The sequence below is a fragment of the Triturus cristatus genome, chromosome 5_1 (assembly GCF_964204655.1).
Source record: "Triturus cristatus chromosome 5_1, aTriCri1.1, whole genome shotgun sequence".
In the NCBI taxonomy this organism is placed as follows: Eukaryota; Metazoa; Chordata; class Amphibia; order Caudata; family Salamandridae; genus Triturus; species Triturus cristatus.
The window spans coordinates 617,204,611-617,231,891 of NC_140587.1; the positions used below are offsets into that span (position 1 = coordinate 617,204,611).

A 27,281-nucleotide genomic window follows, 5' to 3' on the forward strand; every position below is an offset into this window, starting at 1 on the left:
ACATGAAGGGGGGGCGAGAGAAGCACATAGGGGCCACTGAGCAATGCAGAGTGCATGGGGAGAAAACTAGAGGAGTCCTTTAAAAGCAAGTAGTGGAAGCATAGAAGCCAGCCAATCAAAAGAGATTAAAGAGACTATGCCACATGGGATGGGCAGATACAAAATTGACAATCTAGGACATGAACAAGAAGCAGGCAAAGGAGAGTGCGAGGAAGACCAACCAATGGTAAGCTATAGACGGGCTCCAAGCCATGTATGCTCTTGGTTGAAGTACTGGGGTTTCTAGGACCCCAGCGGTGCCAGGGGTAGCACCCTATGACTTCGAGTTCTTCCTGTCTTGGACCACAGAAACACAGAGTCTTGTGGTGGCGTCAAAGATCGATTTTATTATGACTGCAGTCAGTAACAGGTATCCTAGAAGTACACACGAGTATGTTCTCAGGAGACTGCTCAAAAAAACAAAACCAGTCTTCTCCTTATATACAACATATCATGCTTCAGGCACACATTCCTTGTTTTACGATATGGTCATTCATGTGTATTCATTACAAACGAAAAGGCAGAGTCATGATGACCATCCCACATTTCAGTTCAGCCAGCCCACAATTATTTACCCAGCGAGGCTCAGATCCCTCATCAGATATCAGCAGACCACAATAAACACGGGCACCTCCTCCTCGTAAAACAGGTGATAAAGCAGGAAGCAGAGTCAGGTGTGAAAGAGATTAGTCGGGGGCTTGTGTGGGATGAAAGGCTTTATGGTGTGTCAAACCCTGATGCTAATCACAGGTGGCCGTAGGAAGGGGAGCTCGTGTGACCGGACTGACCTCGGGCAGTGGAGCCAGTTCGCACAGGTCACAGAGAAGGCAATAGAAGGTACATGTGTTCTGAAGGCCTGTGCATGTCCTTAATGTGCAGCCTATGTGAGGGCAACCATAAGATGGCTACCGCTCTAAAATGGAACCCACGAAGTCAATGTGTAATATCGTATACAAAGTGAATTTATCGATGAAACGTTATGCAAAACACTTGTACATACCGCATTGGCCATTCGCGGTTCGCTGATACCGAAATAGGCAGGGTAGGGCCATGCCTCCTACGTGGTCCCAAAATTTAAAGTACCACAGACCCTCCTTTTGCCCTTACATAGGCAATAACTATACTCATATTAATCCGAGTCCAGGTCTATATTCATAAGGTCATGGAGACGTTGCTGTAGCATCATCCTATTGCTTAGCTCGTCCCTCGATACAGGTTTCCTTATACACGATGTAGCACAGAGGCCACATACTGTAGGAGCACACTGTACACACAGACAGAACAGGAAAAGAATGGCTAAGATCATTCCAATGACCATCAGAATCTTCCATCCCCAGGCAGATATCAGTTCCCAGAACCACCCCATCAGTGACCAATCTCCTTTATCCACGTGAATAGATTCAGATATTTTATGCAGTTTGGAGATGGCTTGATAAACTGTTGGAGTGTTATCTGGTATGAAAATGCAACAGCTAGATTGGATGACCTTACATACCCCACCACGGTCTGCAAGTATGACGTCTAGAACCATACGGTTCTGCAAAGTCATGAGGCGATCCGCTTGGAGCTCAGCTGTCAAATTACCAAGGGCACCACCCGTTACATTAACAGTGGATTCAACCACACGAGTCAGTTGTCTCAGGTTCCTACTATTGACCATCGGTCCCCAAAACGGCAGGAAACCCATAAAGAAGTCTCCCGCTTCCTGACCGGCAGTATCCTCCTGACTAACAACGCCTCTCACAACTCTGGTCTTGTGATAATCAGAGGCAGCAGTAAATGTTGGCGGTAGCAAGTTTGCAATATAACATGTGCCCGAGAAATCAGGGGGCAACCATGTATATGCTCGGTCATTGCAGACAAAATATGTACCCTTGGCAGCCAAAAACGCAGGGGAAAATTGTGATGGAAAAGTGTACGTTTCAGTACAGTCACTTTTCCCCAGTTGAGCTCTTGGATTCTGACCATTACCTTGCAAACAGAACCGACCTATGTGGGGTACGACCCAAATTGGGGATGAAATTTTGCGCTGTTTTTCGCCCAGACTAATGCTATACCCCGTCGCTTTTCAACCTACATAAGCTCGCAATTCATTCTTGGGAATAGATGAGTATGCGTCGATATCTCTGCTCATATCAGCAACTCCTTTCATTAAGGCCTTATTGTTTGTGCTAGGTCTGATGGAACGCGGTTGTCGCGGGGAGTAGGCATCTAATGCAAAAAGAAACATAGTCTGGAATGCCCATGACGATCCATTATAGCTAAACGGCAGCACTAGATATGGGATACCCTTATTAATGGTATGTGGCATTAAACCACACACCCAGCAATTGGTTGTATTCATAACTAGTTGGTGCAGGAGTTGAATAAACGAGTTGTTTACGAACTCAGACCGTCTAGCTTGTTCGTGTTCAGGCAGAGGGTGGAAAGAGTGTAAGGAGACAGTAGGAGGAGGTATAGGCTGTACAGTGGGTGCAAATGGCACTTGAGAGGACAATAATACATATCCCACAGTAAACATCATCATACTAACTAGTGCAAACAGACATAATAATACAAAACGTTTGCTTTTCATTATTTTACATATTTTTTTCTTAAAGTTCATTTCCTCAGCGGGTCTCTCCATCTTGAAAAACTCCATCCTCTAATCGTGCTGTTCGCGGCGGGTGAGTTTCTTCTAATTAGGAATACACCTGTCAGTCCAGGGAACGCCCCAGACTAACCAGAACCGTTGACCTAACGTCTCCGGCTTGTACCCCAAAGTCTTGGCACCGCGACCCTACAGCTGAACCCGGATGGTGGTTCGAAAAAGAAAAACCAAAAATAAGAAAGTTTCTCAGATGAGAGAGAGCTGTACTGTCAAAAATATCAAAGAAAAATAATTTTTTATTTGTCCATAGTTCTAGGCCTCAAGTTATAGCGTTCTCGTCCGGGTACTGTCTGATCTTGAAACAAAAGTTCGGGCTCTGTAGTATCCAATCGGATTGACGGTGGCACAGCTTCTTGCAGAATATTGTCACTTTCTTGCTCAGAGCTTGTTCCTTTCACACGCGCATCGCTAAAAGGCAGAAAACGAGGCACGGTCTCAGTTTCAGAATCAGCGATCCCCTCCTGTACCCACCGGTCATATGGCAAAGGCAAAGGGACTCTTTTACAGTGGACACCGTGGATCCAGTTCTTCTTTCCTTTCACTCGGACAGCCGATCTTGTAGAAAGAAGGACGAGATGGGGGCCGGTCCAACGTGGCTCATCATTCTTTGCCCGTTGAAAATTCTTCACCAGCACCCACGTTCCAGGATTGATAGGGTGTCCTGGAGCTTCAGAGGCTTGAGGCAGAGTATCGTGCACCTGTTGGTGTAAAACACGCAATTTAGCCGTCAATTCATGCAGATAATCAAGCAGTATTGGATGTTCGATTTCACTGAATTTTGTAGGCCTTGGCACTCCCCATATATTGGCCAGGCGGCCAAACACTATTTCATACGGACTAAGTCCCACTCGTGAGTGCACAGTCATTCTTGTTGACAGGAGTGCTAAAGGCAGCGCGTCAGGCCATTTAAGACCAGAGCTTGCTTGAATCTTAGCCAATTTAAGTTTTAAGGTGCCGTTATAGCACTCTACTAATCCAGCTGATTGGGGGTGATTTGCAGCGTGAAATTTCTGCTGAATCCCTAGCCCCTCACATACTTCTTTCATCACTCGACCCACAAATTCACTCCCATTATCACTCCAGACCATTCTCGGCCTTCCAAACCTAGGGAAAAATTCTTTGACAAGGGCTTTAGCTGTGGACAAGGCAGTATTGTCTTTTAAGGGGTATGCTTCTATCCATTTTGAGAAGGCACAGACAACAACGAGTACATATTTTAGATTGTTGCACCTTTCCATGTGGATGAAATCTAGCTGCAAAACCTCGAACGGATACGTTGGAGGTGCAAAATGACCAGCTGGAGTTGGGGTTCCCCTACCAGGATTGTATTTCAGACACACCATGCAGTTCTTGACCACATTCTCTGCACATTTGGGAATTCCAGCATTTTGCCATACTGGAGCCAACAACTTGCAAATCCCTTTTACACTAATATGGGCCATTCCATGAGCCATCATCACCACTGCAAGCACATACGCATCGGGTAACAACCAACGCTGATGTTCTGACAAATCGACCCAACAACCTTTTTCATCCAATCTACCCGTACTTTCTCTCCACTTGCTCAATTCTTTCTCTGTGGCTTCAGCTTGAAGGGACTTCACGCTCTCTATCGTGTCTTCACAAATTCCAACATCACCAACCCATCTTGCAGGGCCTGCAACATACATTCGATTATTTACATTCTTTGCTGTTTCTTTCGCAACTTCATCAGCAACTTGTAGCGGCAAGGTCAGTGACTCAAGGAGATCATTCACCAACTGACCATTCTGAATTTTGGTTTCATGCGAAGTCAGGAATCCACGTTCTTTCCACAAGTGCCCAAAACTATGGGCCACGCCAAAAGCATACTGACTATCTGTGTATATGTTCACCCTCATACCTTTCGACAACACACATGCTCTCGTGAGTGCAATTAGCTCTGCTGCTTGAGCCGAGTTATGTGGTATACATGCGGTTTCAACAACCGTGTGCAAAGTCGTGACAGCATATGCAGCAGTTGTATCACCATTCGGAAGCTTGAAGCATGAACCATCCACCCATAAGGTACCATCACACTCAGTCAAGGCAGTATCTTTAAGATCCACTCTCCCTTTTGTAACTTCTTCTGTTCTAAACAGACAATCATGCTGTTCAATCTCATCTGTGTCTGCTGCAATTGGCAATAAGGTAGCTGGATTCAATGTGTTGCATCTTTTTATGTGTACATGACTCGCTAATAGTGTCAACCTGACAATCGAGCACTAGTTAAGTGCTGTGTCTTGGTCCTGTTCAACAACGTGTCCACTGCGTGCGGAACCATCACAATTAACGTGTTATTCATTACTAACCCAGCAGACTGTCGAATAGAGACAGCTGCTGCCACTGTGGCTCTCAAACAACTTGGCAAGGCCTTAGCTACCGGATCCAAGGTCGATGAAAAATACGCACATGGGCGCTGTTTGTCTCCAAAAGACTGTGTCAACACTGACAATGCACAACCTTCTTTCTCGTGAACATACAATGTAAAAGGCTTGCTGTAGTCGGGAGTGCCCAACACAGGAGCTGAACATAATGCCTCACGCAATTCAGAAAAACTTTTCTGACACTCTTCAGACCATGGGACGAGATTCGGTGTATCTTTACATGTCAATGCTATTAAAGGTTTTGCCAGCAAAGAAAAACTCGGGATCCACTGCCTACAGTAGGAAGTAATACCCAAGAAAGCACGCACTTCTCTCTGTGTTCTTGGCACGCTCAATTTTGCAATGGCCTGAATTCTTTCTGGGGTCAGTTTCCTTCCCTCCTTCGAAAAGAGATGACCTAAGTAGGTCACTTCTTGTCGACAATATTGCAGTTTTGAGAGAGACACTTTGTGATGGAAGGCAGACAAATGACGCAACAATGACACCGTAGCTTCTTTATAAATCTCCTCAGTATCCGCGGCGATTAGTAAATCGTCAACATACTGGATAAGGGTGGCACCACTAGGTAAAACAATTGCATCAAGCTGTGCTTTTAAAGCTTGGCTGTATATTGATGGGCTTTCACAGTAGCCTTGAGGAGCGCGTTTAAAACGGAAGCTACGACCTCCTAGGCTAAAACCAAAAATGTCCCTACTTTCCTCTGCAATCGGGATGCTAAAGAAAGCATTCTTTAAATCAACCACTGAGAACCAAGCAGCGGAAGCTGGAATCATAGTTAACAAGGCAGTTATATCAGGGACAACTGGAAACTGTGGCACAACAATCTTATTTACCTCTCTAAGATCGATCACAAATCTGTAAACAGGTGGCTGTGAAGGGTCCGTACGTTTTAAAACAGGCAAAACAGGGCTATTGCAAACGTTACCTCTTGTCTCTTCAATTATATCCTTTTCAATCAGATCATAGATAATCCCTAACAACGCTTTTTCACCTTCATTAGAGATCTTGTACTGGGGAATGCGTGGCAATTTAACATTGGCTTTCAAAGTTACCACGTATGGCAGTATTTCCAAAAGGCCCACATCATTAAGACCAGAAGCCCAAAGAGCATCCGGAAGAGACAACAATTCAGCTGGCAGTTCATTCCTTGACAAATACATTGGAGAAATCACTTCCCTACCAAGTGTAAGTTGTACTCCCGAGGGGGAACAATATAATGTCGCATGTAATCTCTTCGACAAATCTAATCCTAACAGGTTTTCACCACAACCTGTCATTAGGATAAGGGGTGCTTTCAGCTCACAAGGTCCAACAGAAAGGGGCATAGGACTAGAGATCGGGTTCCTAACCGGGGCGCCAGAAAAACCTACTGAAACATTCATGTCGCCAGACAAAGGTGCGCCAGGGAGTTTTGAATGCATAATTGAACTTTTTGCAGCACCAGTATCCAACAGAAAAGGTTCTGACACACCCGCTGTAGTCACCTTGACATACGGTCCACTCTGATCCACTGGCACTGAAACAACTCCCTCTCTTTGTCTACGGCTATCCTAGTAATCATTACTTTCTGCATTTTCATCTTCTGTATAATAGTCATTGTTATAGTACCGAGCTGTCCTACCAGTTGCATTGCCTTGCTGATCAAAACTATTAATCTTATTTTGAGATGGAAGAGGACGCGCGTTCTGGGGAACATTCCCGCGTCCCCTACCTCTAGGAGCTTGTTGACCACCTCTACCTCTGGTGCTAAAAGCGCCATTAGCGCGCTGTAACAGAATAGGACAACTATACTTGAAATTACCCTCTTCCTTGCAATATGAACATTGATTAGGGCCTACAGGACCACGTGGCTGAGAATACTCGTACCTTTGCACGTTTCTCTGAAACTGTGGCTGTTGCTGATAATTACTCTGGCCACCACATGGCGGGTAAGCTTGCTGTAAAAGAACCTTCGTTTTTAATTCTTTCGTTTTCTTGTCTGCTTTATCTTTTTCATCCTTATCTCTATTTTTGTAATACTGTGCAGTAGCCAGTATTTGCGCTGATGAGGATACAGCCCAAGAACTCTCTGAATCTTTTAACTTCTTACACAACTCGGGAAGCAAATTATGCACAAATTTATCAACAAATATTCGTTGACCACCTCTCGTACTCATATCTTGACCACTGTGGTCAATAAACGTTTCCTCAAACCTGGTGAAGAAATCAGACACTGTTTCATCTTTCTTCTGCTTACACGCAGACAATTTATCCCAATTCACACGCATCGCGGGCATTAAAGTCTTCATGTAAGTAATGATTCTAGCAGGGAGTTCTGCTACCAAAGGGTCAGGCTTGGCACCACCATCTTGTCCATCATTAGCAATAATAATATTAGCCCATGTGTCACCTAACTCTGCAGCATGATCTGCATTACGAATCAATCCCCACAAAGGCTGTGGAACAACATTTCCAAACAACATATCTATGTCAGCTAGATTCATGATACATGATCCTGCCGTCTGTGACAACTCCTTATAATATCCTGCAGGGTTTTTACGGGGATCAGGCAATGTCTGTTTAAGCGCTATTACTTCAGATCGTTTCCAAGGGTCATGCACCCAAACACGCTGGAAATGAGCTGGAGCAGCAAGAATACCGTTATTGGGATCAGCCGCAACGGCTTCTTTCCATACCGGAGGGACTTCTCTCATAGGGTATTGTCGCACTTTTTTACCATAGGGGTCATGCTCAAAAAGTTGCTGAGAAGGATCCTCAATCCTAAAAGACAACAACGCCACAACTGCTTTTTCAACATCAGAACCCACAATCGTGCCTTTTTCGAATTCAAACCGTAAACGACACAATTCCTGTGGAATTGCTTCTAAGCCATTATCCTCTAATTCCTGACAAAGGAAAGCACACATCTGTTCAAAAACGTATCTCTGCTTTGGTGCTTCCCATTGATGAAAAACACTTAGAACAGATTCCACATCATATCTCGAAGGGTAAACAATCCATCTATGTGCCATGCGGTCTAATACTTCTCTCTCTTCAGAACCAGGCAGCTTACTACGCAACTGCTTTCGTTGTGAGCCAGGGATCACACTAGATAACCCAAGGAGAGGCGACACAAAACTAGTAACCGCACTAGTTATGCGTTGTCGTGCAGAAGGAGAATCTGACATAAGAACAGGGGAGAAAACAGAGGGAAGCACAGTAGGTGTAGATGCAGATGCAAGGACAGTATCGGGAAGAGCGCCAAGGGAGGCAGTTGGTGGGGCAGGCAAAGTCGCAGAAGGCAAAGGGGATGCTGGCAGCAAAGTCGGCGGCCCTTGAGGGGGCTGCACCACAAGAGCAGGCGCCGGCTGAGGAGGAGCTGGCGGCTGCAGGAAAGCTTGCGGCACATTAACTGGAGGCTGTGCATTCAAGGGTTGCGGAGGTGCTGTAGCACTCTGCGCATACGGAGGTGGCGAACTCAGCAAATGTGACATTAGGGGATCTTTCTCCTTTTCTTTTAACACATTTTGTTGAAGGTGCGGTAAAACTGGGTAACATTTATCGATCCCTAGTTTACGCTGTCTATGTAGCTGCTCATTCATTTGTTCCTCCTCATTATCTTTAAATTGTACAGCTGCTTGCATTATCGACATACCTTTTTCTCTCTTATTTCTTTTTGCTAATTTAATTTCTTTCTGTTTGGCTTCCTTTCGCCATAGGCGGAAAGAATCAAACATCGCCGGCCGGGCTTTCTTTTTAAATAATTTAACTTCCAAATTGTCTAAGATGTCTGTATCGAAACTACCATTTTGGGGCCATTTTAAAACACCGTCCTTCCTGGTGTATCGGATCCATACTTCATTATATGCAATGGGGCCCACGCCATGTTTTACATAAAGCTCATAAGTCGGAGTTCCAATTGGAGGAACCGGACACGAATCCTCCAACTGGGAATCCCTTTTACAACCCAAACAAAACAAGTTTCCAAATATACTAGAACCAGGCATCTTTGCTCACTAGTCTAGTTTCAAACTTCAAAGGATTATCAAAACGCGATAGTCTCGTGAATACACGAGTCCTTCGGCTTTGGCGCTTGCAAGCTCCAAATCAAAGCGATCCCGAAGGGATACCAAAACTAAGAACCAAACTAAGAATTAGGAGACGCTCCACTTATACTTAACTGAGGTATCGATGACGTCACCAGAAGACTCGGTTAATCGTTTCGCTCTACCAAATTATCAAGGGTCCAAAACAGGGCGATAGTCAGGGCAGCAGTCCTTCGTAGCCGTCAGCAAGCGGGGAACCTCGCAGCAAAGACTTTCGGACCACGTCGACATGCAGGGGTCGATGAAGTGGCGGCCTTCCTCCAGAATTTCCACATGAAGCTCCTCACGAACCTCTGGCTTGGACCAGTTCCGCTGACATCGCCCCGAGTTGGGCGCCAACTGAAGTACTGGGGTTTCTAGGACCCCAGCGGTGCCAGGGGTAGCACCCTATGACTTCGAGTTCTTCCTGTCTTGGACCACAGAAACACAGAGTCTTGTGGTGGCGTCAAAGATCGATTTTATTATGACTGCAGTCAGTAACAGGTATCCTAGAAGTACACACGAGTATGTTCTCAGGAGACTGCTCAAAAAAACAAAACCAGTCTTCTCCTTATATACAAAATATCATGCTTCAGGCACACATTCCTCGTTTTACGATATGCTCATTCATGTGTATTCATTACAAACGAAAAGGCAGAGTCATGATGACCATCCCACATTTCAGTTCAGCCAGCCCACAATTATTTACCCAGCGAGGCTCAGATCCCTCATCAGATATCAGCAGACCACAATAAACACGGGCACCTCCTCCTCGTAAAACAGGCGATAAAGCAGGAAGCAGAGTCAGGTGTGAAAGAGATTAGTCGGGGGCTTGTGTGGGATGAAAGGCTTTATGGTGTGTCAAACCCTGATGCTAATCACAGGTGGCCGTAGGAAGGGGAGCTCGTGAGACCGGACTGACCTCGGGCAGTGGAGCCAGTTCGCACAGGTCACAGAGAAGTCAATAGAAGGTACATGTGTTCTGAAGGCCTGTGCATGTCCTTAATGTGCAGCCTATGTGAGGGCAACCATAAGATGGCTACCGCTCTAAAATGGAACCCACGAAGTCAATGTGTAATATCGTATACAAAGTGAATTTATCGATGAAACGTTATGCAAAACACTTGTACATACCGCATTGGCCATTCGCGGTTCGCTGATACCGAAATAGGCAGGGTAGGGCCATGCCTCCTACGTGGTCCCAAAATTTAAAGTACCACATGGTAAGCCCGCAATATCTCTCGTAACAGACAGCACAGGTGCTGTGTAATACCTTAAAGCAAGCAGCATTTTGACTTACTTCCTTGCTGAAGACCACTCTTAACATCACTCAAACACTTTCAATTATCTTGTGGAAAAGCCACTAGACTCCAAAATGTAATGATTGGTTACACGTGTATTTAGTAGAATTTTGTGTATGCTGTAGTCACACAGTACTTTAATGCACAGTGTCCCTGGCATTCAGACTTGTGCCATTTCGGTATGAGCAGGACCGAGAACCATAGCACAAATTTTTCAAAGTAAACAAGCATTGGCAAAGCCAATATTTCTTGCCTATGCCAGAGCAAATGGCTTTGCCATGTTGTACACCAGCGTGCCAGCAGTTCAGCATGGCTAAAAGTTTATGGCATGGAGGAGAGTGTCATACAATGTAGTAGTGTGGAGTAGCATAGAGTGGTGTAGAGTGGTGAGTTGTAAAGTGGAGTTTCACACAGTAGAGTGTCGTAGAGTGCAGTGGCGTAGATTAGAGTGGTGCAGAGTAGACTACAGTGGTCTAGAGTGCAGTGGCTTAAAGTGTAATGGTGCAGAGTAGAGTGGCATAGAGTGCAGTGGCATAGAGTGCAGTGGTGTAGAGTACAGTGGTGTAGAGTACGGTGGCACAGAGTGCAATGGAGTAGAGTGTAGTGGTGCAGAGTAGACTGGAGTGGCATAGAGTGCAGTGGCATAGAGTGGTGCAGAGTAGAGTGGCATAGAGTACAGTGTTGTAGAGTGCAGTGGCATAGAGTAGAGTGACGTGGAGAGTAGTGGCACAGAGTAGAGTAGTGTAGAGTAGAGTGGAGTAGAGTGGAATGCTGCATAGTAGAGTGGTCCAGAGTGCAGTGGTGAATAGTGGAGTGATACAGAGTAGAGTGATGTAGAGGGCAGTTCTGTAGAATGTAAAGTGGTACAGAGTAGATTTGTATGCAGTTCAGCGACAGGGAGTGCAGTGTTACAGAGTAGAGTGTTGCAGAGTGTAGTGGTGTAGAGTAGAGTGGCATAGACTGTATTGGTTTAGTGTAGAGTACAATACAGTGGCGAAGACTACAGTAGTACAAAGTAGAATAGAGCAGTGTAGAGTGCAGTGGCATAGAGTAGAGTGTTTAGCAGAGTAGTGTATATTGGCCAGGAGTGCAGTGGTGCAGAGTAGATTTGTGTGGTTACAATAGTTTTTAGTAGAGTGGTGTAGAGTGTATTGGCATAGAGTGCAATGGTTTACAGTAAAGTGGCACAGAGTGCAGTGGCATAGAGTTGAGTGTTGCAGGGTAGAGCAGGTTGGCATAGAGTGCAATGGTGTAGAGTGTAGTGGCACAGCATAGAGTGTTGTGGCACAGAGTGGATTGGAGTAGCACAGAATGAAGTAGAGTGGCGTAGAGTACAGTGGCATGGAGTGCAGTGGTGTGGAGTGAAGTGGCACAGTGTAGAGTGGAATGGAGTGGTATAGAGTGGAGTGGTGCAGAATGAAGTAGAGTGGCATAGAGTAATTGTTCCAGAGTAGAGTGAAGTGCATAGAGTGGACTGGTGCAGGGTAGAGTGCAGTCGAGCAGAGTCGATTTGAGTGGCGTAGAGTAGACTGGCATAGAGTGCAGTGTCATGGAGTGGTACAGAGCAGAGGGCATTAGATCAGAGTGTATTGCCGTAGAGTGCAGTGCCATACAGTGCAGTGGCTTAGAGTGCTGTGTTGTAGAGTATAGTAGTGTGGAGTAGAGTGATGCAAAGTAGAGATGAGAGGCATTAAGTGGAGTGGCGTATATTGGCTTAGAGTGGAGTGGTGCAGAGTAGAGTGGAATGGCCTAGACTGGAGTGGTGTAGAGTGCAGTGGCGAATGGTGCAGAGGATATATAGTGGATCAGCATATAGCAGAGTGGTGCACAGTAGAGTAGAAAGGCATAGAGTGCAGTGGTGTAGAGTGGAGTGGTGCTGAGTAGAATGCAGTGATACAGACTGGAGTGGTGCAGAGTACAGTGCAGTGGCAGGGAATGATGCAGAGTAGAGTGGAGTGGCATAAAGTGGAGTATGCATGGTGTAGTAGCGCACTGCCATTACAGACAACACATTTTCAATTGAAATGACCATTGCATTTGTACAGGCATGCAGTTTTACTGATAAAAGTATGCACCGCATAAATGATAATGTGTGGAAATGTCATCATCTAGTGTATTGATTTGTTTTGATCGTATTAAAATATTTGTTTCCACCACATTTCAAAATTACCCCCCAAAAATGCTTTCATTAGACTTTCCTAATTCTGATAAATTCTGAAATATCTGCACAGTTCATTCACAGACATTTAAACTGTGTTGTGTGTGAGAAAAAAGCCTTTCGTTCACAGCAAGGTTGTCACATAAATCCTCCTACTTTGAAGTCAGACAAAGAAAAGTAAACACCACGGTCCCTTAGAAAACAGAGCCTGACATTGGACCTCTGTCTGCATAGCAAATGTGACAAGCAAAGAACAAGATTTAAAGGCCTGTTTACAGAAAGAGAGCACCCTGAAGGATACAGTAAATAGTCAATGCTCCACATGAGGGACACACTCAAGCTGGACATTCTAAAACAAATAAAGCCAGCAAATAGAAAGCAAGCAAATGTGAGTTACAAAGCAATGGGTGAAATGCATTCCCAGGGAAGCTTTCTAAATGTCCCAAAGATGTCTTTAGCAATCTAGACAGCTGCACAGTTGATACGCTTCGACCTAAAAATGTCAATGTTAAAATCTGGGCACAGGCTTCCAACAAGCATCAGCTCTCTCATCCTGCTTGAATTATCTGGGGGGATTTTTCAACACAAGTACAAGTACATTTACACAGATTTTATTTTTCTGGCACTTTGGTACCTTTTTATGGGATGTATTCCTATACATTTGATTTCTTATGCAGTTCTCCAGCTCCCATACATGCTGGAAGTCACAATTAACAAGGCATGTTATGTTATACAATTGTATTTTATGTTTTGCAATATTATGTGATGGTCTGCGACGTTGTTATCTGATGCTATGTTGTATAACATTCAGGGGGGATGCTATGTTATATTAGAGATTATGTGGTTGTATTATTTCAGGGCATGTAAAGCAATATGAAGTTATGGGAGGTCAAGGCTTGCTGTGATATCTTATGTTTATGTGTTTAATGTCATCTTATGAGGTTGGAATGTTGGTGTGTCATGTTATTCAACTCTAATTTTACGGATATACTATGTTGTGGTTGGAGTGTTACTTTTTCTGTGGTGTATTGGAGAGTGGAGAAATACAAAATGGAATCCTGTGTTAAGATGTGCTATGGTTACGAGTGGACTGAATGAAAGCAAAGAATAGTAGCCCCTGTGGCCTAAGGTGGGCTGCAAAGCGCGAGCATAATTAAGGTGTGTCGGGCCCCACAAAGCCTTGGGCCTGATAGAGCGCGATGGTGCTCTTTCATTTGTAGGGGTGCATCATTTATAATCATGAGTAGTTCGCACCTGCATTTTTTCTTTTACCGTATTAAATTCTGATAGTAAAATGTGGTGTGATAATATGAAACGTGATGTAATAGGTATATTTTTCATATAAACGTTAAGAAACTAATGTTGCAGTATCTGCGTGTTTTGCTGAAAAAATTAACATGTAAAATTGTGTTAGATGCTTGCAATTATTCATCTATATTTGATGTGCGCATGGAACGTGTTGATTTAGAAATTCTTAGGGAAAGAGCTAATTTATATGTAAATCTTTGAGGCCTATGTGCTATTCTCTTATGTTGCCTGATTTCTGTAGGCCTGAAATGTATTCTCCCTGACTGCTCTCGTATACTAGATTTAATAGTTAAATTTCACGTGTAAGTTGAATTTGTTCTTTTCTCACATTTCTGTTGCAGGTGGAGAAACTCATCTTTGTTAGTTAGAATAACGCTTTTGTTTTAGGAGTTAGTTTCAGGGAGGAGCAGATACTTTTGTACAAGGAGTGTTGATTATGTGAGAAAGTGTTCTTTATTTATTTATTTTATTTGAAGAGTTTTATATAGCGCTGGCTAGACCCAGAGGTATATGAGCGCTTTACATAAGGAAGTGGTTACAATAAAACAGTGTTACATAGCTACATTAGTTTCTAGAGAACACAATAGCATAGTGAAAGACAGAGCTAGAAAAATACATCCATTGCTAGAGCATAAGATAAAATACTTCTGTTGCTACAGCATAAGATAACATAGAAAACAAGTCCAAGGAGCATAGCTCGTAGAGGGGGAAAGTAAAAGGGCTAGGGATACATATTTAGTCAGGAAGACCGGTCATGGAGAAGAGTACTTCAGTGGATACCAAAAATTAGAGTAAGCACGTCGAACAAAACCAGAGAGGGTCCCAGGATCAGCAACAACCAGTGCCCGACTTCAAAAACTGGGTCGGGTAAAGTTAGAGATAGAAGGGGTGCCTCACAAAAGTCAAACAGGAAGAGTGGGGTGTAGTTGACTCCGAGGGGGTCGAAGAAGGGCAATGGTCACTCCTGCGGCAAAGGGCATCAGGGGGACAGTTGAGAATGCAAGATGGCGGAACCATGGACACGGACCCCAAGAGCCAGACAAACAAGATGGTGGGAAAATGCAGGCAAACAAAAGATCCGATCAAGAAACGCCAACATTCAAAAACCTACCCCAAAAGCATGGCCGAGTGGGGAAGGCAGCAGATGGTTCCAAAGGGAGGCAAGGCTGAAGGTCGCTGATCTCTCCCAGGCAATCCATGACAGGGGAGTCAGCATGTGGAGACACGGACCCCAAGAGCCAGGCCTGGGAATCAAGGTCATCGAGCCAGGAGCTGGGAGTATCAAAACTCAGTGGTAAATCACCTATGAGGAGTGCCCAGTAGGAGAAGGTGATCGGAGAATGCGCAGGGGGCGTGATTTGAGATTTATGTGTTGGAATTAGAGACAGTGCACCGGGTGTTGAGCCAAGAGAAGAGAGGAGATCAATGGTGTGGAAAGGGGCATCTTAGAACGAGCTCTTTAGGTTTTGGCTATTTGACCCTTACAACATGAGTGTACTTCTTAGAAAGTCTTCATGCAATGACACCTTTTCCTGACTTGCCTGGAAAATGCTAAGTAGAGATGTCACTTTAGTGATAAAGTAGGGACAGACTAATGCTTTTCACTTATGAACCCCCAATGAAGTCTGATCTTGACGTGGGGCACTTCTTGCCGTGTTCTGGTGTTGGAATTTGTTAGTCTTTATATGCTCCAATGCTTTAACTGTACTTGTAAATTTGGCTTTGTATTAGTTCCGATGTATTTCTACAACCTCATCTTGAGGTGCTTGTATGTCCAGTTATTTTTGGCAGCCTTTAAAAATGAATTTCCTCGGCTGAGGGAAAAACCTGTTGAGTGGTACAAGCAGGCCGATCGCTTTGTTAAGATTTAAAAAGTACTGTGGATTGATTTGAATACTTTGTTTGACATTGTTGTTCCGAGTGATTGTGGCCTGCTTGTAAAATTGCAGTCGAATGGCCAACATCTGAACCCGATCAAGACCCTGTAACATATGGTCCTTCCCCTGTAGTTATGAAAAAATCTGAGCATGTAATCACATGGTTGCAGTCCAGAATTTCACCACAGGATATTGATTGGGTTAAAATAGATCGGACTACCCAAGAGCCCAAGGAATTAGTACATGCTTACTATGAATGTCTCCAACAAGCCTTGAAGCAGTACAGTGGGCTGGACACATTAGATTCAAAGGACATGGGACAGTTTGTCTCCAAATTTGTTTTAGGATTGAGACCCAAGATTAGTTTTATGATCCAGCAGCATCTGATCTGTTGGCAAAATAAATCTGTGGAAGAGATTCTGCGGTACGCCATATACTGTAGTAATGAAGTAGACTGGAAACACTGGACATTTAAGGACACGCTGATGCTGGTCCAGATGTGGAATGCAGATAGGGTAGACCAAGTGCAGTCAAGTGGAGGGTCACTGGGACGGAAGCAAAGAAACAATCATGGAGGAGCCCAGAATGCGTCAGGTCACGGGGGTCAGGGAAGAGGGAAACTCATAGGCCCCAAGACGAAGATAGGCGTTGGTACCCTAAAGAAAACTACTGCAGGCCAGTTTTGTCACAAGGTTTGACATTGGAAGCACGAGAATCAATTAAATCCAGCAAATCATTGTAGTTCCATGCTATCCTGTGGTACCAAATCCATCAGTGATCTTGCTTCAGATCTCTTGTGAAGCCGAATGGTTTACTGTGATTGATCTATGTCAAGCCTTCTTTTTGATACACTTACACGTGGAGAGACAATTTTTGCTCGCTTTCCGTCTGGAAAATTGTAAGTTAACGTGGTGTTGTATCCCACAAGGGTATACTGAGAGTCCATCGATTTTCAATCAGATTTTGAAAAAGAACCTTGAGAGTCTGGTACTGCCACAGAGTTCAGTTCTTGTGCAGTACATTGACGACCTCCTGATCGGATCAGAAACAGGGTATGCTTGTACGATTGATACTGTTGTACTGTTAAACCACCTGGCAGAGAATGGATGCAAGGTGTCGCCAAGCAAACTACAGTACTGTTTGCCTGAAGTCCAGTATTTGGGTCATCGCATTGAGAAAGGCAAGAGGAAGGTGTCACCAGACCGCATTGAGGCGATCATGAAAATGAATGTGCCTACCACACAAAAGGAAGTCAGGATGTTTCTGGTAATAGTTGGGTACTGTCGTCAGTGGATTCCCAACTTCTCATTGAAAGCAAAACCTCTGCAAAGGTTGACACACAGAAATGTGAGTGATTCGGTACCATGGGATAGTGACTGGTTGCCTTTCTGGAGCTGAGAGAGAACTTGTGTCGTGCTCCGGCACTAGAATTGCTCGATTACAACAAAGCATTCTCGCTGTTTTGTTGCGAGAGAGAAGGTTGCGCACTGTCAGTACTCACACAGACACATGAAGGTGTCTGTAGACCAGTTGCCTACTTTTCTGCTACCTTAGACCCGGTGGCTTTAGCGTTGCCTGGATGTCTCAAATCCATTGCTGCAGCAGGTGTCAGCATTGAGAGATGCAAAAGTATTGTGATGGGTCATCCTTTCACTGTATATGTTCCACACTCAGTTGAGCTTCTGATGATGAGAACCAAAACACAGCATTTGACAAATAACAGACTCACACGGTACGAGCAAGTCATTCTTGCCTCAGAGAAAGAGACTCTGAAAAGATGTTCTGTACTGAATCCTGCTACCTTGATGCCTATTTCAAATGTAGATGATGAAGATTGTGAAGACCATGACTACCTCGATGTGACTGAACTTTGCAATGAACCGAGACACGACATTGTTGATGAATATCTGTCTAAATCAGATGAAATCCTTTTTGTGGATGCTTCATGCTTAAGGGACAATGAGAGTTATTTGAGAGCAGCGCTTGCTGTATGCAATATTTCTGGAGTTGTGGAAGCTGCTTGTTTACAGGAAGTACACTCCGCATAGGTAGTTGAAATCATTGCCTTGACACATGCCTGCCTGGTCTCTGATCAGATCCTAGTCACCATCTATACCGATAGCCAATACAGGTTCAGTTTGGTTCATGACTTCGAAAAGCTATGGTTTCAGAGGGGGTTCTTAATGTCATCAGGTTTTTCCCATCAGAAACAGGGAATATGTAAGACAATTGATGGAAGCTTTGCAACAACTTATGGAAATAGCTGTGGTAAAGTGCGGTACTCATGGGAGGTGGAACAACTGTGACCGTCGGCAAAAGGTATGCAGATGAAGTTGCACATTTCTGTGCTGAACAAGGGTGTATCTTTGCTGGAGGATATACTGGAGAGAGCACAGAGAGAACCGAGCTCAGCATGATGCTAGCCGTAGCAGACACTTGGGATGAGGTCAAGCGTCTGCAGGAAGACTTGTCAGAACAGGAAGAAGCTGGTTGGATTAAAGCAGGTTGTGAGAAAAGAGATGATGGCATTTGGGTTTCAACTGATGGTGGAGTAGTATTGCCAGATGATTTATTGAGCCCTAGGCAGATTCATTGAGCCGTTCACATTGGGAGAGATGCCATGGTGCGAGTGTTCAGACACACGTGGTTAAATCCAGGTCTTCGTGCGTTTGCTGAAACAGTGTGTCACAGATGTGTTACGTGTCAACAAATGAATGCTGGGAAGAAGAATGTGGTTGCATTGAGTCACATTGGGAGATCTGGGGGTCCCTTCAACAGTATCCATCTCGATATCATAGAAATGCCTAAGTGTAATGTACAGAGGTACATTCTGGTGGTGGTGTGTGTTTTCTCACGATGGGTGGAAGCATATCCAACGAGAAGGTGTGATAGTCTCACAGTGGCAAAGTTGTTACTTAGAGAGCTGATACCACGTTTCGGATTTCCAACCTCATTGGAGTCGGATAGAGGAACTCACTTTCATGGTGAGATTATGAAGCTGCTTTGCACTGCCTTGCAAGTTGATCAGAGATGGCATTGTAGCTACAGACCTGAGGCGTCTGGCCTTGTGGAACAAATTAATGGAACTCTCAAGATGCGAATGGCAAAGGTTTGTTTGTCCACGTCCCTGAAATGGCCCAATGCATTACCTTTGGTGTTGATGAGTGTGCATAGCATCCCCGATAGAAGGACAGGACTCTCAACACATGAGATCCTGATGGGGAGAGCGATATGTTTGCCAGCAGTGCCATCTACAGCATTGATAAACTTCACTGATGATTTGATCCTTGATTATTGCAAAGGACGACTGGCTGGCGTGGTCCGTTCTGTGTCTCACCAGATTGAAGCTGCGACTGCCACAACCTTGAAAGACCTCTGCCACAACCTGTGCCCAGGTGAATGGATTCCGGTTCTGAAGCATGTGAGGAAGAGCTGTCTTGATGCTCGCTGGAGAGGCCCATACCAAGTAATTCTGGTAATGAATACAGCCGCGAAGTGTGGAGGCTTGCCGAACTGGATCCACGACTCACACACCTGTAGAGTTTCAGGACCCCTGGAAGAAACAGCTCCTCTCCCAGAAGGAAATCCAGCCATGCTTGTGAGGCCACTGGAGAGGACAAGCCACGCTGTGGGGTCGCTGACGAGACTGGTCACCCATCAGAGCAAACTAAGGGGGGGTCACACTACACAAGTCCAAGGTATTGACTCTGAGGTAGACGGTGACGTTGCGAGCGGTACAGAGTCAGACTCAGCTGGAAGAACTAGTGTGGAAGTTGATCAGGTGCAGAGAAGGAGAGCAGGCTTTGCAAGAGAATCGTGGCCTGTGAGACAGAAAAGGCAAAACTTGAGATTGGCTGCTGAGAGAGATCTTGCCCCATGTGTCTGAAACATCTGAATCCGAGCTAAGTGACAGAGACCAAGCACAAGAGGGTCTGAGGAGGTCAAGGAGAGCCAGGGTGCCTTGCCAGAGGTACGCTGCCCCAGAGAGGACTTACTTGATTACAGATGTTGGGAACAGTAAGATCTTCAAGAGTGGTCAACAGAGTCCTGGAACTATTGACATTGAACTATTGGTTGCTGGAAGAGAAGCTGTTGGAGTATTGACGGCGACTGTACTAAGGCCTACGATATTAAGTGATATTAAGTGATGTGAGAGTTTTGATTTCACGAGATGTATCCTTTCCTACCTTTGGATATCACCCACCAGCTCAAGAAATGGCAGCAGTTTGTCTTGAAATTCAACACCGTGTAATTGCTGAGATTGCCTCTTAGCTGGTGAGAGACTGTTAATTCAATTGTGGATTGCAAATATTTTGCTTTAAGGAAGATAACCTAGGCCTGAGTGGAAGAAGAATATAATTAGGGGCTTTCTGTAGAAGAATAAAGAGGGCTAAGGAAATATTTTGGACTGTGTAAATAAATGTGCAACAAACTGCGAGTTGATTTCCAGGACTCCTATGAACTTTGCCTGAACTTTGCTGAATTGCAATCAGACGCAGAGAAAGAGACTTTGAGTTAAATCCTCTTGCTGTGCTGTGCTGAACTGAACTCTGTTCAAAATGTAGACCAGTTGCCTACTTTTCCGCTACCTTAGACCCGGTGGCTTTAGCGTTGCCTGGATGTCTCAAATCCGTTGCTGCAGCAGGTGTCAGCATTGAGAGATGCAAAAGTATTGTGATGGGTCATCCTCTCACTGTATATGTTCCACACTCAGTTGAGCTTCTGATGATGAGAACCAAAACACAGCATTTGACAAATAACAGACTCACACGGTACGAGCAAGTCATTCTTGCCTCAGAGAATGTGACTCTGAAAAGATGTTCTGTACTGAATCCTGCTACCTTGATGCCCATTTCAAATGTAGATGATGAAGATTGTGAAGACCATGACTACCTCGATGTGACTGAACTTTGCAATAAACCGAGACACGACATTGTTGATGAACATCTGTCTAAATCAGATGAAATCCTTTTTGTGGATGCTTCATGCTTAAGAGACAATGAGAGTTATTTGAGAGCAGCGTTTGCTGTATGCACTATTTCTGGAGTTGTGGAAGCTGCTTGTTTACAGGAAGTACACTCCGCATAGGTAGTTGAAATCATTGCCTTGACACATGCCTGCCTGGTCTCTGATCAGATCCTAGTCACCATCTATACCGATAGCCAATACAGGTTCAGTTTGGTTGATGACTTCGGAAAGCTATGGTTCCAGAGGGGGTTCTTAACGTCATCAGGTTTTTCCCATCAGAAACAGGGGATATGTAAGACAATTGATGGAAGCTTTGCAACAACTTATGGAAATAGCTGTGGTAAAGTGCGGTACTCATGGGAGGTGGAACAACTGTGACCGTCGGCAAAAGGTCTGCAGATGAAGTTGCACATTTCTGTGCTGAACAAGGGTGTATCTTTGCTGGAGGATATAGTGGAGAGAGCACAGAGAGAACCGAGCTCAGCATGGTGCTAGCCATAGCAGACACTTGGGATGAGGTCAAGCGTCTGCAGGAAGACTTGTCAGAACAGGAAGAAGCTGGTTGGATTAAAGCAGGTTGTGAGAAAAGAGATGATGGCATTTGGGTTTCAACTGATGGTCGAGTAGTATTGCCAGATGATTTATTGAGCCCTAGGCAGATTCATTGAGCCGTTCACATTGGGAGAGATGCCATGGTGCGAGTGTTCAGACACACGTGGTTAAATCCAGGTCTTCGTGCGTTTGCTGAAGCAGTGTGTCACAGATGTGTTACGTGTCAACAAATGAATGCTGGGAAGAAGAATGTGGTTGCATTGAGTCACATTGGGAGATCTGGGGGTCCCTTCAACAGTATCCATCTCGATTTCATAGAAATGCCTAGGTGTAATGTACAGAGGTACATTCTGGTGGTGGTGGGTGTTTTCTCACGATGGGTGGAAGCATATCCAACGAGAAGGTGTGATAATCTCACAGTGGCAAAGTTGTTACTTAGAGAGCTGATACCCCGTTTCGGATTTCCAACCTCATTGGAGTCGGATAGAGGAACTCGCTTTCATAGTGAGATTATGAAGCTGCTTTGCACTGCCTTGCAAGTTGATCAGAGATGGCATTGTAGCCACAGACCTGAGGCGTCTGGCCTTGTGGAACAAATTAATGGAACTCTCAAGATGTGAATGGCAAAGGTTTGTTTGTCCACGTCCCTGAAATGGCCCAATGCATTACCTTTGGTGTTGATGAGTGTGCATAGCATCGCCGATAGGAGGACAGGACTCTCAACACATGAGATCCTGATGGGGAGAGCGATGCATTTGCCAGCAGTGCCATCTACAGCATTGATAAACTTCACCGATGATTTGATCCTTGATTATTGCAAAGGACGACTGGCTGGCGTGGTCCGTTCTGTGTCTCACCAGATTGAAGCTGCGACTGCCACAACCTTGAAAGACCTCTGCCACAACCTGTGCCCAGGTGAATGGATACTGGTTCTGAAGCAGGTGAGGAAGAGCTGTCTTGATGCTCGCTGGAGAGGCCCATACCAAGTAATTCTGGTAATCAATACAGCCGCGAATTGCAATCAGACGCAGAGAAAGAGACTTTGAGTTAAATCCTCTTGCTGTGCTGAACTGAACTCAGTTCAAAATGGAGTCTGGAAATCTAAATCGTAGAGCAAACTGTGTAATAGGCGCACTCATTGTAGGAGTGATAGTAGTAATAGCAGAAGTTATTAGAGTTTCAGTAAACATTTAACATGGTGCAGAAGTTGAGGGGGTGGGAATACAAGGAACATCCACACCTATTACTTCTAGCACAAAAAAGGGTACAGTAGGAGCAGATAAGGCTGTGCTAGATCAAATTAGTCGCATGTTACATATAGATTTGCCAAAGGGTGATTATATGCTGAATGCTTATGCGAAGCAGCTATATGAATATGTGAATACGATGGATGTGAGGGATTGGTATGTGTGTATGCAGTTGCCTGCGTCAGTGGAGGAGGGTATTCGTTACCATCACCTGCCCCTGACTTATGGTATTACGTGTAGTTTATTGCTTAGTATGATTTACGGTAAGGGTCATTATGAGCATTATTTCTCCAATTATGATGCAGTGCTTTCTGAAGCTCCAGCTTACAAGCACCTGAACAAGTATGATTATTACAAGCAGGAAGGGAGAGTAGGGAAGTGTTTCATACCAACCGTTTCCCTGGATCCAGCGTATGCTCATCGTCAGAACTCGACATGCTTACTAATGAAGCAAACACAAGGAGATTATGGACGGAGCGCTGACACTGTTCAGACACTCACCCCCAGTCACAGATATGGGTTTAATCCATCATCATTCTTTAGCTCACTCTGCCACCCCAGTTCAGACATGCCCATATGCAAATCAGTCTGACCCTGTGCCTCATGGAAACAGTCCAGCCCGAACTGTCAAGCCATGTCTTTCCTGGACCGTAACAAGCATCCTGGGACCGATTTCTGCCTAACCAGCCGTCATCAGCCAGGCTAGCTTGAACCCAGTGGCAAAGTGAGCAAGCGACCCACGTCTGGGCATACCCTGCCAATTTAGGGTGAACAAAGCAAACACAAGGAGATGATGGACGGAGCACTGGGTTTAATCCATCATCATTCTTTAGCTCACTCCGCCACCCCAGTTCAGACATGGCTTACTAATGGACATAGAACAGAAATTCTTAGATTAAGTAGAAGACAGACATAGACAGTTAGCAGTAAAGCTTAATAGTAGAGAAAAGAAATTTGAGCAGACCAAGGCAAAGGGGAGCTATGGTCCAATAGTTTTAGATTAGTTTTAGATATTGAGCAGCGAGGAAAACTTTGCATTAGACAAGTAGAAACTTATTATGATAAAATCTGTGTTGGACAGAGTGTGTGTGGTCACATTTTCACAATTGAAGAAGACCTGGGAATCATGGTCAACGAGCCAGGAGCTGGGAGATTCGAAACTGAGGGAAAAATCACCTAAGAGGAGTGCCCAGCAGGATGAGGTAATCCGAGAACGAGCAGGGGGCGTGATTTGAGATTTTTGTGTTGGAATCAGGGACAGTGCCACGGGGGTTGAGTTAGGAGAAGGAGGAGATCGATGGTGAGGAAAGGAGCATCTTAGAACGAGCTATGTAACCTTTGGCTACTTGACCCATACAACGTGAGTGTACTTCTTAGGAACTCTTCCTTCGCTGACACCTTTTCATGACTTGTCTGGAAAATGCTAGTAGGGATGTCACATTAGTGGTAGAATAGGAACAGACTAATGCTTTTCACTTACGAAGCCCCAATGAAGTCTGAACCAGACGTGGGGAACTTATTGCCTGTGTTCTGGTGTTGGAATTCGTTATACTTTATATGCTCCAATGCTTTAACTTTGCTCGTAGTTTTGGGCTTGTATTAGTTCGGATGTATTGCTACAACCTCGTCTTGAGGTGCTTGTATGTCCAGTTATTTTTGGCTTTCTAATAAACCCACTAACCTAGAACCTGGAGTCTGTGATTCATCGGAGTCGTGAATCATTGTATTTCTGAACCAGATGTGAAAAGTGATATCTCCCCTCCACGCTTCCAGGCAGACACCAACGGTCCATCAACCGAGGGTTCTAGAGTCAATGGAAAAAGAGAACCCGGCCCCTTCAGGCCCCTGTGACCAGGCGCACAACACCCATTGGACTCAAAGGGTTTCAGCCCCCCCCCCCCCCTCGTGTGTGCCAGCCCGGGATGAGACAGCTTCCGGGCGCACACAAAGCCGCACCCGAGCACTTCACAGGTCTTTAAAAAGACCATTTGCATGTTAATGAGGCCTTGCTGTTGTTTCACCCCTTCTAAGAGCCCCTGCAGCTCCACTCTGCCTAGATTCAGCCCCCCCACCCCCGAAATCAGCGCCACTCTGCCTACTGTTTAAAGATTCAGCCCCCCCCGAAATTTTTGCTTAGCCCCCCCCCCCGAAATGTGGCTCTAGTTGCGCCTCTGCCTGTGACACCACACTTGCTGCACTATTGATAGCTGTGTCCCTGTTGCAGTTTCAACATCCCATGTATGTTCTCTCTCTCTCTTTGGGTCTCTTTTTCTGAACAGATGCTCAGAATTATACTTCAGCTGTGGTGTGACATTTTCACTTTCCAACGCACGCATGCATTCACGCGCGCTCAGTGCGCAGTTGTTATTTTGAATTAGTTCTGTTAACAAAACACATGTGGAATGAACTTATTGGAGCACACTAACTTTTTTGTTTTTCAAGAGAATTAACGTCTTTGAATGGTCCAAGCAGCGTGCCAACTGCTCTTCCTGTTGTGTTATGTTACTTTGCCTTTGTAAAACGCCACATGCAGTACCAACTGCTTCCGAGCGCTTGACTGAGCAAACACTGAGGAGTGTCAGTACGACTGTCTATCAAGTAAACTTTGATTGCAAGCTAGAATGTTCTTTCTTGACCCGCGTGAGATGATATTGAACGGATCATATGAACGCGCGCAGTGCCTACCAGGGCACCTGCGAGACAAAGCGTTAAACAAAGAGTTAAACAGGGAGATATTTTTTTTTGCGCTCTACAAATAAACAGTTAATGTTCCACAGTTAAACATGAGGTTGTTGCCAGGATCTTGAACTCGTCTTGTTTCTGAATGCGATGCAGAGACCAGAATTAAACTGTCCTCTGTGTTCCAAGCTCTCAAGTCGCCCCATGTCATATTAAACACCCATCTAATCCCCTCGCTTTATGTCTGGCGGCGTATTGCATTCTGGGACTAGTAGTTCTGCTTGTAATTTGACACACATCGGTGTATTAATCCCAGAATCGAAAGTGTTGGCTACAAAGCCAGGACGGCTTGAAGTTGTCATTCACAACATGTGGCCTTTTGGCTGTTATGTGGCTGTCTGTCTGCTTACTGCTCTAACTGATCTATTTTTAATGTTTCAGCTCTGCCAAGATTCCCAAGTCCATGCATGCGGTGTTGCTCCAGTCCAGGTTTTTTCTGTGCATTCTAGGACTTGTAGTCTTGTTCATTCCATTATATCAGCAGTAATGCAAGTCCAAGAATTCAAAGGAAAAAATCCTGGACTGCATGGATCTGGTAAACTTGTCAGCTCTGATGTTTTACATTTGTTTGGCATAGCTGTCAGGTTCCCCAGGTCCATCAGTGTCTAGCTCGGCAGGTCCCGGATTTCAGTAGAATTCTGGGCCTTGTTGTTCTGGTTTTATACTTGGTTAACGAAGACCACAAGTCCCAGCTTTCTAAGAAAAAAAAGCGGGACTGTGTTAACTAGTCATGCAGGGACCTAGGAAACTTCGCTGCAATGTTAGAGTTTGTTTAGAGGGGTCCACGTGGTATGCATTGCAAAAGTCAGTACTTGCAAACACTGGTTCTGACGCAGAATTGCGCATTTAAGTTGAATGATTCAACATTAAGAAAAAAAATAACCTGTCTTCAGCACTCACCAATCCAATGTTGCGGCCACTGATAGGTGCGCTTCCCATAGGATTCAAACAGTATTCCCAGATTCCTCACCACCTCAACCGGCCAGGGGTCAAGGAGCCCATGGTAAACATCGCCATATTAAAGCACATCTAAGGCAAATGTAATCCATGTATGTACTATTACTCAGGGATAGTCACGTGGTGCGTCATACGGACGGCCCTTAGCGCCTTGAGTGTGTTGTGAAGGGGTAAAAAGAATATGTAGCGCTTCCAAGGGATCTTGTTTACCTGATTTCCTGGAAACCGAGGAGAATCGGGTGCTCACAAGGCAGCAATGAGCACCTGCTCCCGTGGGCCCGTTGAGTGTGCTGACTGGAGTGGACCTCTCGACCTCTGTGACCCCGGAAGCTGTGATATCCCTGAAACTACGTAGTCAAGCATCAGCGGAACATCTCCAGGCAGCGACGTTGCAGGTATGGCAGCTATCTTTCTCAGAGAACAATACCAGTCATTTGTTCATGTGATCACATTCATAAGGGCGAGAACCTGGTACTTAAAAATTATTTTGTGTAAAATTCTGTCTATTTTTGAAAGGGCCCAGCAGCTACCACTTGCTTCCTGGCCATTAATTATTGGAAATGTACCTTTGTGTATAAATCAAAATGTTATTTATTTAGTGATCAGACACTGGCAGCTGCCATCTTGGCGCGGTTAAAAAAAAACTTAGCATGGTGGCTGAATTATGGTGCATCCTTGCATGTGTGGTGATAGATATATGCATACACATATGTCATCGTGCTGGGCCGCTGTGGCGCCATGATGCATTCGCGTGCATGTGTCCTGACGTCTGTGCATGTTCAAATCGTGTTTATCTGCACTGGCTAAAAGCACTGGCAAAGACAAAAGGTAGGACCTATAGGCTTTGCCATTGCTTATTTAGGGCCAGATGTACGACCGTTTTTTGCTGTCGCAAACGGGAAATCAGCCCGTCTGCGACCTCAAAAAAGGGTCCTGGCATGTACAAACAATATTTTGGGAGTCGCAAAATAGCGGTTGTGACTCTCGCTGCTAGGAAGGGGCGTCCCTACCTAATA

The 27,281-nt window shown here is 44.9% G+C and overlaps 1 long non-coding RNA gene across 1 annotated transcript in view; it reads right to left on the reverse strand.

Moving 5' to 3' along the window:
- LOC146831282 (uncharacterized) overlaps nucleotides 1-26,635 on the reverse strand; it is a 133,221-nt gene extending 106,586 nt beyond the window's left edge. The window contains exon 1 of the long non-coding RNA XR_014961258.1: nucleotides 26,476-26,635. This is a non-coding gene — a long non-coding RNA (uncharacterized LOC146831282). The remainder of the gene's footprint in view (nucleotides 1-26,475) is intronic.
- Between the last annotated feature and the right edge of the window lie 646 nt (nucleotides 26,636-27,281).